The following is a 13,714-nucleotide window of genomic DNA, read 5'->3' as shown; positions in this document are numbered from 1 at the left end:
GAACTGATAAAGTTTGAATACAGAAGGAAGCATACTTGTTTTTTACTTTCCTTATTTTGGTGCTTTTAAAAAAAATATGGTCTATGTTTTCTTTCACTACATGACTAATATGGAAATATGTTTTGCATTGCTGTACATTTATAAAATCAAATTTCTTGCCTTTGCAATAAGGGGAGGGAAGGAGAAAATGTGTAACTTAATTTTTAAAATGAATGTTGAAAATTATTAATACATGTGACTGGGGAAATATTAAATAAAGAAATAAAAGTTAAGAAATACATTGGGAAAAAGTAAGCAAAGAAATCGAAATGTTCTTGACAATAGAGAATTACTAATGTGAAAGGAAATCAAAACACAAACTCAAAAAAAAAAAGGTCAAAACTACTTATTGCAAAGCTGCAAAGAAAAATGCAAATTGACCTCGGGTCCAAAAAGGATTCTTGAAAGAGAACAAAAAAAAATTTTAAACTCAAATAAAAAAGGAAGAGGAAAAAATAACCACAGAAATGACAGTGATATTAAAAAAAAAACCATGAGAAAACAGTCAACAACTAAGTTTAAGAAACATTCTGGATGCCAGGTCAAGAGATGCTGACCAAATGTGATCCTCAGCAGCATCTTTAGGCTAAGATTTGTTAGCACATGTGCAGTGAGTGCAGAATTTCAGGTGGAAAGCATACTTTCATAAGAGCAGGCCTGAGGGCAATAATTGTGGTTTAGAGGAGGAGAGGAGTCCCTGAGACTAGCACCTAACCAGAATTCAGAGAATAACAGGAAGTAGGACATAAGACCTAGGGCACAATTCCCCACAAGTGAATATTAAAACCTGATTATAATAACAAGCTACTAAAAATAAAATAAAACCAAACCAAATAAAAATGATTAAACAAAAGGAAAAATGATGCCTGACTATATATGGCAACTATGATGTAAAAGAAGATCTGGATTCATATTCACATAAAGATAATGAGGTAAAAAAACCATTCCTACACCAAAGAATGACCTCAAATTATCACAAGCCCAATAGAGTTCTTGAAAGAACTTAAAAAAAGAAATTCAAAAATTAAAAAAAAGAGAATGATTCAGGTCAAAGTAAGGGGAAAATAAATTTAAAAATATATAAAAAGGAAGTTAACAAATTGGGGAAATATGTACAGAATATTAGGGAAGAAAACAACTCCTTTAAACCTAGAACTGGACAAAAAGAATCAAATTACATTATAAGACATCAAGAAAATGTAGGAAAAAAGTAGATCTGAAATGCCTCATTAGAAAAAAAAAATGATCTGTAGAATAAATCCAGGAGAAACAATATAAGAACTATTGGATAACTGAAAGTTATGTTTAAGAAAAATCTCAATACATTATTACAAGATTGTTAAGGAAAATTGTCATGAAGTTCTACAACAGGAGAGTAAAATAGGAATAGAAAAACAAATATTACTCACCACCTGAAAGAGATCTTAGGAAGAAAATTTACAGAAATGTCACAGTTAAGGGGAAAACATGGCAAGCAACAAGGAAAAGACAACGTTTCAAATACTGTGAAGATACAGTCATGATTTCACAATATTTAGCAGAATTTGCACTAAAACACCATAGGTCCTGGAACATTATATTTTGAAGAGCAAAGAGCTGGAGTTGCAACCAAGAATCACTCATGCAAATAGTTGAGTATAATCCTGCATGGTGAATTTTTTATACATATTTAGATTTCAGAAATTAGATATTTGACAAACTGAAAGACGTTTAAGTATTTGTGACAAAATGAACAGAACTCAATAGAAAATTCAATATAGGGCGCAGCCAAAATTGTGAAGTACAAAGACACACCTATAGAAGCTTTCCCCCCATAGCTGATAAAATACCTGTAAAAAATTGCTCTAAACAAGTTGCAGAGCAGCAGAATCTACAAAATAAAGGAATGAAACAGATTTCCAGCCCAAGACAGCCTAGAAGGCCACCAGGAAAGGTGTGTCACACTGAGATCAGAGCAGAACGCACCAAGAGGTGCAGAAAGGACTGGAGCCAATGTAAGGGTGTGAAGTCATGGGTACCAGCTAGAGTTCACAGATTTCTCAACCCCAAAATACCAAAGACAGCTTCAGAAGTCAGTAAGATTGATTACTCTTTCAGCTGGGTGAGAGGGGAGCAAGGTCTGGCCCCAGTCTCGACCCCAGGGTGGCAGTAGCAACGACCCCAGCACCTTCACTTTTGGAGCCCTCCACCCAAAGACCCTGAGGGAATCGAGCAGCTGATTTGGGGCTCAGTCCAGAGTGGTGGTCCTGGGGTGAGGAGGAGCACTGACGTGGTAGAGCTGGTGGTGGCAGTGGAGAGGGAATCCTATGAGCAGTTCCAGGACAGAAAAGAGTACTTGTGGTTGCTCACAGACTAGAGTGCAGGTCACCTTGGAGGAACTGAGAACTAACAGGTCTCTAGAGATATCTCAGACAACAACTGCACAAAACGCTGAAGCCTAGGGTAGTACACCCTCCACTTTTTGACAAAGCACTCAAAAGTCAAGTAACTGGCAAGGAAAATGTCACAAAAGGGGGAAAAATAAGACTATAGAAGATTACTTTCTTGGTGAAAAAGTTATTTTCTTCCATCCTTTCAGATAAGGAAGAGCAAAGTATGCCATCCGAGTAAGACATCAAAGTCAAGGCTTCTACATGCCAAATATATATGTATATATGTGTGTGTATGTATGTGTATATATGTATACATATATGTATACATGCCTATATGTATATATATGCAATCGTCTCAGATCATGAAAGAGATCAAAAAGGATTTTGAAAATCAAGTAAGAGAAGTGGAGGAAAAATTGGGAGGAGAAATGAGAGCGATGCAAGAAAACTATGAAAAATGAGTCAACAGGTTGCTAAATGAGACCCAAAACAATGCTGAAGAAAATAAAACTCTTAGAAATAGACTAACACAAATGACAAAAGAAGTCCAAAATGCCATTGAGCAGAAGAATGCTTTAAAAACCAGAATTGGACAAATGGAAAAGGAGGTTCAAAAACTCACTGAAGAAGATAGTTCCTTAAAAATTAGAAAATTCACTATGAAAGATCTGGAAGAAATATAAGAAAAACGTTAAGGACTCCTTATAAGGGTCTCATTAAAGTCAAACTGTTTATTTGTTATATATGAAAATGTTATCACTACTCCTCAAAGTGTAATTATTTCTAGGATAGTTCTAAAGAAATGCGTATGATGTGATAATTCTAAGAAAAATGGAAATAAAAAGGTAAAAGGAGCAGTAATTCTATTAAAATGGGGTGTGAAATTAAGAACTGGACTGATAAAGCAGGTGGAAATAGAGTGTTAGTACTGGTGTACCCTTATTCTCATCCAATTTGGATTGTAGAAGAAATAATGTGTATGTCTAATGGGTTGTGGATTCCTTGAATACTTATTTTGCCCTCTGCTTCTAGAATCTCAGGGCAGTTTTCCTTGATAATTTCATGAAAGATGATGTCTAGGCTCTTTTTCTGCTCATGGCTTTCAGGTAGTCCCATAATTTTTAAATTGTCTCTCCTGGACCTATTTTCCAGGTCTGTTGTTTTTCCAATGAGATATTTCACATTATCTTCCATTTTTCCATTCTTCTGGCTTTGTTCTGTGATTTCTTGCTTTCTCATAAAGTCCTTAGCCTCCATCTGTGCCATTCTAATTTTGAAAGAACTATTTTCTTCAGTGAGCTTTTGAATCTCCTTTTCCATTTGGCTAATTCTGCTTTTGAAAGCATTCTTCTCCTCATTGGCTTTTTGAACCTCTTTTGCCAATTGAGTTAGGCTAGTTTTCAAGGTGTTATTTTCTTCAACATTTTTTTGGGTCTCCTTTAGCAGGGAGCTGATCTGCTGTTCATGCTTTGACTTCATGTCTCTCATTTCTCTTCCCAGCTTTTCCTCTACCTCTCTAACTTGATTTTCAAAATTCTTTTTGAGCTCTTCCAGACTGTTCTTGCTATATAGACTTCTGATTTTCCTTTATTACTAAGAATTCAAGTTCTAGAATTTGTATAGATAGTGTTAACCTGATTAGACAAAAGTTCCTTTTTTTTGGTATGCTCTTTTGTTTTTAAAATATAAAATGTACTTTTTCAGAAGTGTTTTTCCTGTTTGTGTATAATTAAGTGATTGTATTATTATCTTGTATTTCTGTAGTTTTTCTAATATTGAATGAAAATTGAATTCCAGAGATAGCACTCAACCTGTTCACATGTGTAAGTTTTAAGTATAGGGCTAAAATCTCCTTGTTGATATTTTATCCAGTATTGTTCACTGACATTCATTAAAGTCATTCATGTGTTTTCTTTCTCTGACTTAGCACTCTCAAGTTTCATGATCAAAATGACCACTTATCTCTTCATAGCAATTGTATAACATACCATATTTTCTTCTGCAAATGATTTATCCAAAAAAGGGCAATTTTTTTGAACATTTGATAGAATTTCCATGTAAATCTCTTTGAATCTCGGGCATTTGAGCTAAGGATCTCATTTCTGACTTTATCCACTAGTTTTTTTATTATATAAATTCTGTATTTTATTTTCTGATAATCTGGGTATTGAATATACTTGGAAATAATCACCCATGATACTTATTACCAGTTACGGTGCAATAAAACAAGAAATATATTTTCTTATACTTTCATTTAATCCTTTCATTTCTCTAAGTTGTAAAAATGCTCTTGACTGTACTTATTTCTGGTTTTCATTCTGTTCTCCAGACTGTTTTTTTCTTTCGATTCGTTTCTTTTCCTACCCTACTCTAATCGCCTCACATTTTCCCAAAGCTCTCCCTGGCACCACCAACTCTATCTATCATTTCGAGTAGCCTATGCTTTTGAAGCTACTGCTATATTTCTTGTTGGGCTCAGTTTTCTTAACACAAACTTATCCAAAATGTTCGGATGATTCTTTCTCTTCCAGTTCTTTGTGATTTGATCTATATATATATATATATATATATATATATATATATATATATATATATATATATATATATATATATATATATATATATATATATCAATTTTTATTGGTTAGGTTTTCTATCATCTTTTCTCAGCAAGTTTTGCTAACAATTTACCAATTTTATTATTCTTTTCAAAAACTTAATTTTCGAAGATTTAAATTTTATCATTTCTATAGTATTTTTGGTTTCAATCCATTCATTTTCTAATCTTACTACATCATTTGTGATTATTTTTTACTTCTTTGGTGGCTTAATTTCAATGAATATTCAGTTAATTAATTTTTCTCTTTCTTATTTTGTTAACACATCTACGTAAACATATCCGGTATCTCATGCAGACTACAATAGCAGTACACCAGAAAGCTGGCATTTTTCACCATAATTATGTCTATTATAATGATTATTTTTCTGATTTTCTCTTTAATCCCTTCATTAATTAAAATTTTATTGATAATTATTAACTTGGGCCCATGTTTTTTGTTTGTGATTTCTGAACCAATTATTTTTTATTAATTTCTTCAATAGTATCTCAATCTTTGTGACCCCATTTGAGATTTTATAGGCAAAGATATTTTGGTGCTTTGCCATTTCCATCTCCAATTCATTTTATAGATGAAGAAACCGAGGCAACTGAGGATCAGTGACTTGCCCGTACAGATAGTGTTGGAGGTCGGATTTGAACTCAGAAAAATGGGTCTATACTTAACTGAGTGTGGTTCCCTCCTTGAACCCAATCAGATGAGAGTACCTCTCAAACAATGCTCATCTCCTTCCTCTCTTTCCCTCTACTGTAATACATTTTTGTGCCTCTCCCTGAGATGAAATTTATTTTTTTCTGCCTCCTCCTTTTCACATCTCTCATTACAATCCCTTCCCATCCTTAAATCACATTTGTTATTATCACATCATTTAATTTATACACACACCCTCCATCTATAAAAAATATGCAATTGTCAAAATTAATAAGTATCATCTTCCCTTATAGGAATGTAAACAGTTTGCCCTTATTAGGTAACAAGTTGTTGTTGTTTTTCCTCCTGTTTACCTTTTTACGCCTCTCTTGAGACCTGCGTTTGAGGATTGAATTTTCCATTGAGATCTGGCCTTTTCATCAGGAAGGTCTGGAAATCCCTTTTTCATTGAAATTCAATATCCTTACCTGAAATATTATGCTGAACTTTATTATTTATAATAATAAATTTTTTAAAAAATATAGCTACAGGGACATCAGCACAAGAGCATTTGCCAGTTCATCCTTGAGACTTGAATGACTCCAAACAACCAGCTGAAAGTTCATGAGTTTTAAGGGCTTGTGACTTACTGAAGTTTAAGTGTGGATTTCCTTGCAATGAGTACAAAAATTCCCTTCTGTCCCTTCTCGCAAATTTCAAAACTTCACAGCTTGTATGATGCAACCATTTAGGGTCCACTGTTTAATTTGGATTAGGGTAAATCATTCATGTAATAAACTGAAAAGAGCTATGCTGTCTAATCATGCAGTCCCTCATTTAAACAGAGGAAAGCCTGGCAGTTCCATGCCTGATAATCTAATGTTTCAGTCAAGTTCAAAGTCTTAAGATCATCTGAGAGCATGTCTGTCCAGAGGCTCCTTGGTGCTACATCCTAAGAGCTTCCTGGCCTTTTAAGAGAACCTTACTACCCTCTGAACTGCCCTTGGTGATTCTCAGAAGGGAAGTTAAGGCCACCAACACCCAGTCCAGTTATGCCACCAAGATAAAGAGCTAACCTTTGGTAGAAGAATCAGAGGGTGTTTCACTTTGGGGCAATAGCAGCATATTTTCTTTCTCACATCATACCAAGGTCCAATGTTGTCTGACCAGACATTTTTTTTTTTAGTAACAGTAGTGCCCTACCTCTGGGGGATACAGAAGTGGAGAAAAAACCATACAATGAGGCCATCTTTACCTAATTAATCTTTTGACCAGGGAACAAGCTTGAATTAATGTATCAAAACAATCAATGGAATAATTACAGAGATTGCAATTTACTAGCAACCGCTGCCCAGTGCCATGGAAAGTAACAGACTGGTTTGGTTTTGGTTTCTATTTTTACCCCTTTTTTAGTTTAAATGTTATGGAATGTATTTAAACTATTTTTTAAATAAAATTGGTTTTCTGGAAAAAAAGAGAGAAAAAAATCCAAACCACTGGCAGAAAAAATGAAAGGAAAATAAAACACTGATGAAGATGAAATTTAAAGAATTATAAGAAGTTATTTAGAATATTATACGTCAATGAATTTGGCAATTTAAATGAAGTGAAATATTTACAAAAATATAAATCATATAGATTAGGAGAACAAAAACTAGAATATCTAAACAGATCTATTTTAGAAAAATAAATTGGACAAGCCATAAATGAGCTCCCTAAGAAAAAAGAACCATTACCAGATGGATTTAAAATTAAATTCTATCAAACATTTGAAGAACAACTAATGATAATATTAAATAAATTATTTGGAATAATAGCTATAGAAGGGATCCTACCAAATTTCTTTGATGAATCAAATATGATGTGGATACCTAAGCAAGGAAGAATAAAAACAGAAAAAAATGAAATTACAGACCAGTTTCATTAATGAATATGGATGCAAATGTCCTAAATAAAAGAAAAGCTAAAAATATTACAGTAATATAGTACAAAGATTGCATATTATGATTGAGTGGAATTTACAACAGGAATATAGGGATGGTTTAACATAAGGAAACCTATGACTATATTTGATTAAATGAATAATAAAAGTAAAAAAGAAAAGATATGTGATTATACCAATAGATGCAGAAAAAACTTTTGAGAAGGCAGAGCAAAGATGGTGGAGTAACAGCACGGTCTCAACTGAACTGTTCCCCAAAACTTTTCTAAACACTTCTGAAAATTACTCTAAACAAATTCTTGAAGAGCAGAATCCAAGAACGACAGAGTGAAACAAATCTCCAGCCCAAGACAACTTCGAAGGTGAGGAGGAAAGTCTGTTGTACCAGGGTTAGAGTGCAGTATAGTCCAGTGCAAGCTACACCACCACAGACCTTGCCCAAACAAATCCTGAGCGGCTTCAGGGTAACTATATCACTGCCTGAAGTAGGGATTTCCAGACCTTTCACTTTATAGATATCAAAGAAATCTCAGAAGGTCAGTAAGAAAAATCTGTCAGTCCTGGATGAGAGTGGAGTACATTCCAGTGCAGGGCTGCTCCAGTAAGTTTTGGTCATAGAAAACAAGAGCATGCCTTGGGAGTGACTGAATAATCATCAGCAATAGTTGCTTCTGGAGCTGTCAGCCCACAGAGGGTAAGAGTGGGGGGGGGGGGGTCTAACAGCTGGCCAGAAGGGGCATCTTTGCTAGCACCGAAGCAGGACTCTGTTCCTTTGCCCATACTCCAATACAGTTCACAGTACTAGTTGACAATCAGTGAATGAGGAGGAGCATTAGCACACAAGAACGTGCAGCCATAATGGAGGCGCCAGACCTGCTTCACAGTTCTACGACAGAAAAGATACTTATAGACAATAAACCCACATCAATATTGATTGATTTATTGACTATAATTACCTTTCAGTGAAATGTAGTTCCTTTGTTTATCCCTTTTTGTGATTTAGATATTTGTTCTTGAGATTTCTTACGACCCTAGAGCAGCTTCTGATTTTTTTTGGATTGATTTAGTGTATAGGAATTATTTTCATCTACTAGTTTTTGTTCCGTTTATGTTTTTTTTTAATTTGTTTCTTCTAAGCAACTAATTGCGAATGTGACTTTCAGATCCATTCTGTCATTCTTTTTTCATTTTCGTAAAATATCACTACGGTTCTTCTTAAAATTCTGACATTTAGGTTTACATTTTACTCTATTTGACTAACATTTCCTCCGGATGGAATTGTAACGCCTTCAAAAAATACAGGATTTTGTATCTTCAGCTACGTCACCTTAAACCATTTGAATGCAGCCTTTTATCTCCTTTCCCAGGGGTCATTAGGTGGTTGCGTTTGTGCAGAGTTGGGTTCTTTATTGTTTTTTTTTCTTCACTATGTTTTCAAGAGAAGATATTTTGTATTTTTAAAATTAATTTAAGTTTGAACGTGCACCAGAACCACTGAGCATTTTTGCATGTTCAACGAAATATAAGTTGAAAGACTGTGTATATCTACCACCCTCCATCCCTCCCCCTTTCCTCTCTCTCTTCCTCTCTCTGTGTCTCTCTGTATCTCTCTCTCTCTCTGTGTTTCTCTCTGTCTCTCTCTGTGTCCCCCCTTTCTCTCTCTCTCTCTCTCTCACACTCACACACACACACACACTTGTGCATATGCAAAAATGCACATATATACACATAACTTCCTTGAATTGTTTTAAAAACCAACCTGTTGCATATACTTCCTTTTAAATTTTCCTATCCTCTCTATTTTTTAAATTTATCAATGCTTCCTCTTTTTTGGTATTCTTATTGTTAACTCTACCTGAATCAAAAAAAAAACTTGCAAAATGAAAGAAAAAGAAAAAATCCTTATAATAAATATGCAGAATAAAGTGTAATTAATCCAGATGGTATTCCTGTCAAAAATATAAGTTTCTGGTCTCTGTGTTCATTACTTTCAGTTAAGAGTTGGGTACCATGTTTCATCAGAGGTCTTCTGAAGGCATAGTTGGTGTTTGCATTTTTCAGAGTTTTTACCTCTCTGAATTTTTTTTCCTTTTGCAATAATAGTTTGCTTGCACAAATTATGCTCCTAGTTATGCTACTTCCATTCTGCATCAGTTCATATTACCCAAGGGTCTCTGAAATCATCTCATTTACACTTTCACATGGTTCAGTATCACCCATTCATTTTCATTTCCTGTTAGTGCAGCTGGCTCAAAATAGTCCAAAAGGCAACAGCGCACTCACTTAGGATTTTGAGCTTTTCTTTTCCTTTCTTGTTTTTCCTTCTACAAAATTATCTAAATCAAAACGTAGATTTACTAATGAATATTCCCTCCTTCCTATTACCCACCCCCTTAACACCAAAACTCCTCTTTGTTTCCTTATTGAATTTGATATCATTCTACACCAAATTATTTCTGTGTATATGCATTTAACTCTTTTGGGCTCATGTCATATAATGGTGAGGTTCTTCTGATGTCACTGTCGCACTTCTTTCTACCTGCTTTTATGCTCTTTTCTCTTGCACCCCAAATATGAGGAGCAGCTAGCCTCCCTTCCTCACATCTATAGTAATGTATTGTTTCTATCCTCACTAGTTTTCTGCCTCTTAAAATGATTAAAACAATTTGCATCCAAGTCCTGTGACTTTGTATTAAACTCTGTATGTAGCCTTTGACGATATTTAGCTTCTGAAGGAGAAGACCTTTCTTTGCTGTCTATTTCAACGTCAGCAAAGGAAGACTCAAGATGACAGAGTGAATGCTAGTAACTTTGTGTCACCTCCCCCAAAACCTCCACAATGACCAAGAAAATGTGCCAAACCAAATTCTGAGAAGCAGAACCAAGAAAAAGTCACAGAGAGTCATTTTTTGCAGTGTAGGATGGTTAGTACCTGACCATAATACAGCCCCTTTCAATTACTCAAATAAATTGACCTTTCCGGTTTTCTCTGGACTTTTTTTTTCTGCTGCTCAAATATTACTGCTTTTTTGTTGTTGTTTTTAATCTACCAGAGATAGCTGCAAGTTCCTTTTTCGTTTAAAGGTCTCTTGTCTCCATTTTTTCTCCTTTATAGGCATATACTCAGCTTTATAATATAAACAATTCTGAGTTTTGAGATATTAGCTTTTTGCATATTTTATTCAAAAATCAATACGCATTTAATGTAGAAGCTCCTAGGTCTTTTATGATTCTGACTGAGTTTCCTTGGCATTTGAAGATCCTCTCTCAAAAGCTTGCTGCCTTATTTTTCTTTAGCATGACATATCAGGAGTTTGAGATGTGTAGTTCCTTTGACTTTTCTTCTGGGATTCTCTTTCAGAAATGACTGATATGTCCTTTTCATATCCATTTTGTCCTCTGGTTTTAATAGAATTGGATCATTTTTTTGATTTCTTAAAATACGCTGCACAGGATGACGTTTTTAATCATGGATTTCAAGAAGTTCGGGGATTTTTAAAGTATCTCTTTTAGACTTTTTGTCCAAGTGATTTGTTTTCAATATCAGATAGTCTATTTTCAGTCTTTATTGTTTAAAATTTCTTTCTGTCTCATGGAGTCATTGATTGCTATTTTACATATTTCAGCTTAATTATTTAAAGAAATCCAAGTTTTCCTCTGAGTCTTTGCTTATAATTGCTAAAGGAAGATTTTCTTTGATGATCTCTAATACTGTTACACACACACACACACACACACACACACACACACAAACGTTTATATATAGATCTGCATTTTGTATCCACTTCTGTATAGATAGATAGATAGATAGATAGATAGATAGATAGATTGATATGTGTATGCATGTATATATGTATGTATGTTTTGTTATGTTTAAATACGTAGTTTGATATGTTTACATAGGTTGTATGTAGGTATAGATACACACACATATATACATAAAAATACACACACGTATATCTATATCTGTATCTATATATAAACATGTGTAGTTGAGTTTATAATAGTGATCAATGTCTTTTTCATTGGCTGATCTCTGTTTCATGAGTTCTAGACCTAATACTCCGGGTCAAGGCCAATCATTGTACTTTGTTGCATTTGTGGGTGAGGTGAGATAATCAGTCCTATTTAGTCTCAACCAGTGTCCCTGGCATTTCTTTACTGACCTCTACTTTGCAGGATTGAGTTTCTCTGGATATTTGAGACTCAGAAAATAGAATAAGAATAAATCATTAGAAAATCTCAGTACAGAGCTCTAGTGACATCAGAATATTTGGAAATCTAGGCTGCTCTGAACACTGCCAATACAGTATTATGATGTACATTTTCCCACTGTCTCCAAAACCACCTCCCTGAAGTTTCTGACACCCTTGGACCTTCTTAGGTAAAGTTTTGCACTCTTACAGCCTCTAGACATTGAATTTTTTGTGTTTTGTTTTGTGTTTATTTATTTACTTTTAGTTTTCAACATTCATTTCCACAAAATTTTGAGTTCCAAATTTTCTCCCTATTTCTCCCCTCCTTCTATTCCAAAATGCTTTGCATTCTGATTACACTTTCTCCCAATCTGCCCTCCCTTCTATCACACCTCTCCCTTCCCTTATCCTCATTGTCTCTCTTGTCTTGTAGAGCAAGATAAAATTCTATACCTCATTACGATATGTGTATGCATTAACACTCTTATTTAGAAGCTAATTACTTTAGCTGTATCTTCTCTAGCAAACTTTTCAGTTTTGTTTTCCCTTTTGTTTGACACTCTTTTCCACATAACCAAAACTGAGAGATAGTGAAATTTATGCTACCATTATTTTGCAATCACCTATAGATACTTGTTGTTCAGTTAGTATTTCTTTTATGAATTTAGATGCTAAATCCTTTGGAAACTCTATTTTTAATGTTGATGTGGGTTTATTGTCTACAAGTTTCTTTCAGTGAAATATAGTTCCCTTGTTTCTCCCTTTTTATGATTTAAATGCTTGTTCTTGAGATTTCCTATTGTCTGAGATCAGATTCTATTTTTTTATTCCTTCAGTGTGTAGTAATTTTTTTCATTTACTAGTTTTTGTTCTGTTTATGTTTATTTTAAATTTGTTTCTTCTAAGCAAGGAATTGTGAATACTCCTTTCAGATCCATTCTGTCATTCTTTCTTCATTTTCTTAAAATATCACTACTGTATCATATAAAATTCTTACATTTAGATTTACATTTTACTCATTTGCCTTAAATATTTCCACCAAATGTAATTTTAACCACTTCAAAAAATATAGGATTTTGCGTCTTCAGTTATTTCACCTTAAACTATTTGAAGGTTGTCTTTTATCTACTTTCCTGTGGGTCACTAAGTGGTTGCCTTTGTGCGGAGTTGCGTTTTTTTTAACATTTTGGTCTTTTTCACTATGGTTCCTATTTTTAAAATTAGCTTTAAGTGAAACGTGCACCAAAACCACGGCGTATTTCTGCATGCCCAATGGAACGTAAGTGGAGAAAGTGTGTAATTCCATCACTCTCCCTCCTACCTTCCCTCCTACTTGCCATCCCTTTCTCCCTTCCTAAGTGCCTCTTTCCTTCCCTTCTTCGTTCTCTCTCTCTCTCTCTCTCTCTCTCTCTCTCTCTCTCTCTCTCTCTCTCTCTCTCTCTCTCTCTCTCTTTCTCTTCTCTCTCTCTGACACACACACGTGTGCATACACACCCAGGCAAACATACACACATAACTTCCATGCATTGTTTTAAAAACCAGCCTCTGCATGTACTTCCTATTAAATTTTCTGTATTTTTTAAATTTATTAATGTTTCATCTTTTCTGGTATTCCGATTGTTAACACTATCTGTATCAAAATTACAAAATAAAAAAATCCTTATAATAAATAAGCAGAATAAAGTATAATTAATCCAAGATGTCAAAAATATTTTTCTGTTCTCTGCATTTATTACTTTCAGTTAAGAGTTGTGTACCATGCTTCATCAGAGGTCTTCTGAAGGCATAGTTGTTGTTTGCATTTTTCAGAGTTCTTCCTCTCTCAAAGTTTTTCTTTTCCTTTTATAATAGTAGTTGTCTTGAACAAATTATGGTTCTAGTTATGCTCCCTCCATTCTGCATCAGTTCATATTACCC

This window comes from Notamacropus eugenii, chromosome 5 (genome assembly GCF_028372415.1).
Source record: "Notamacropus eugenii isolate mMacEug1 chromosome 5, mMacEug1.pri_v2, whole genome shotgun sequence".
In the NCBI taxonomy this organism is placed as follows: domain Eukaryota; kingdom Metazoa; phylum Chordata; class Mammalia; order Diprotodontia; family Macropodidae; genus Notamacropus; species Notamacropus eugenii.
This window is presented reverse-complemented; position numbering follows the sequence as displayed.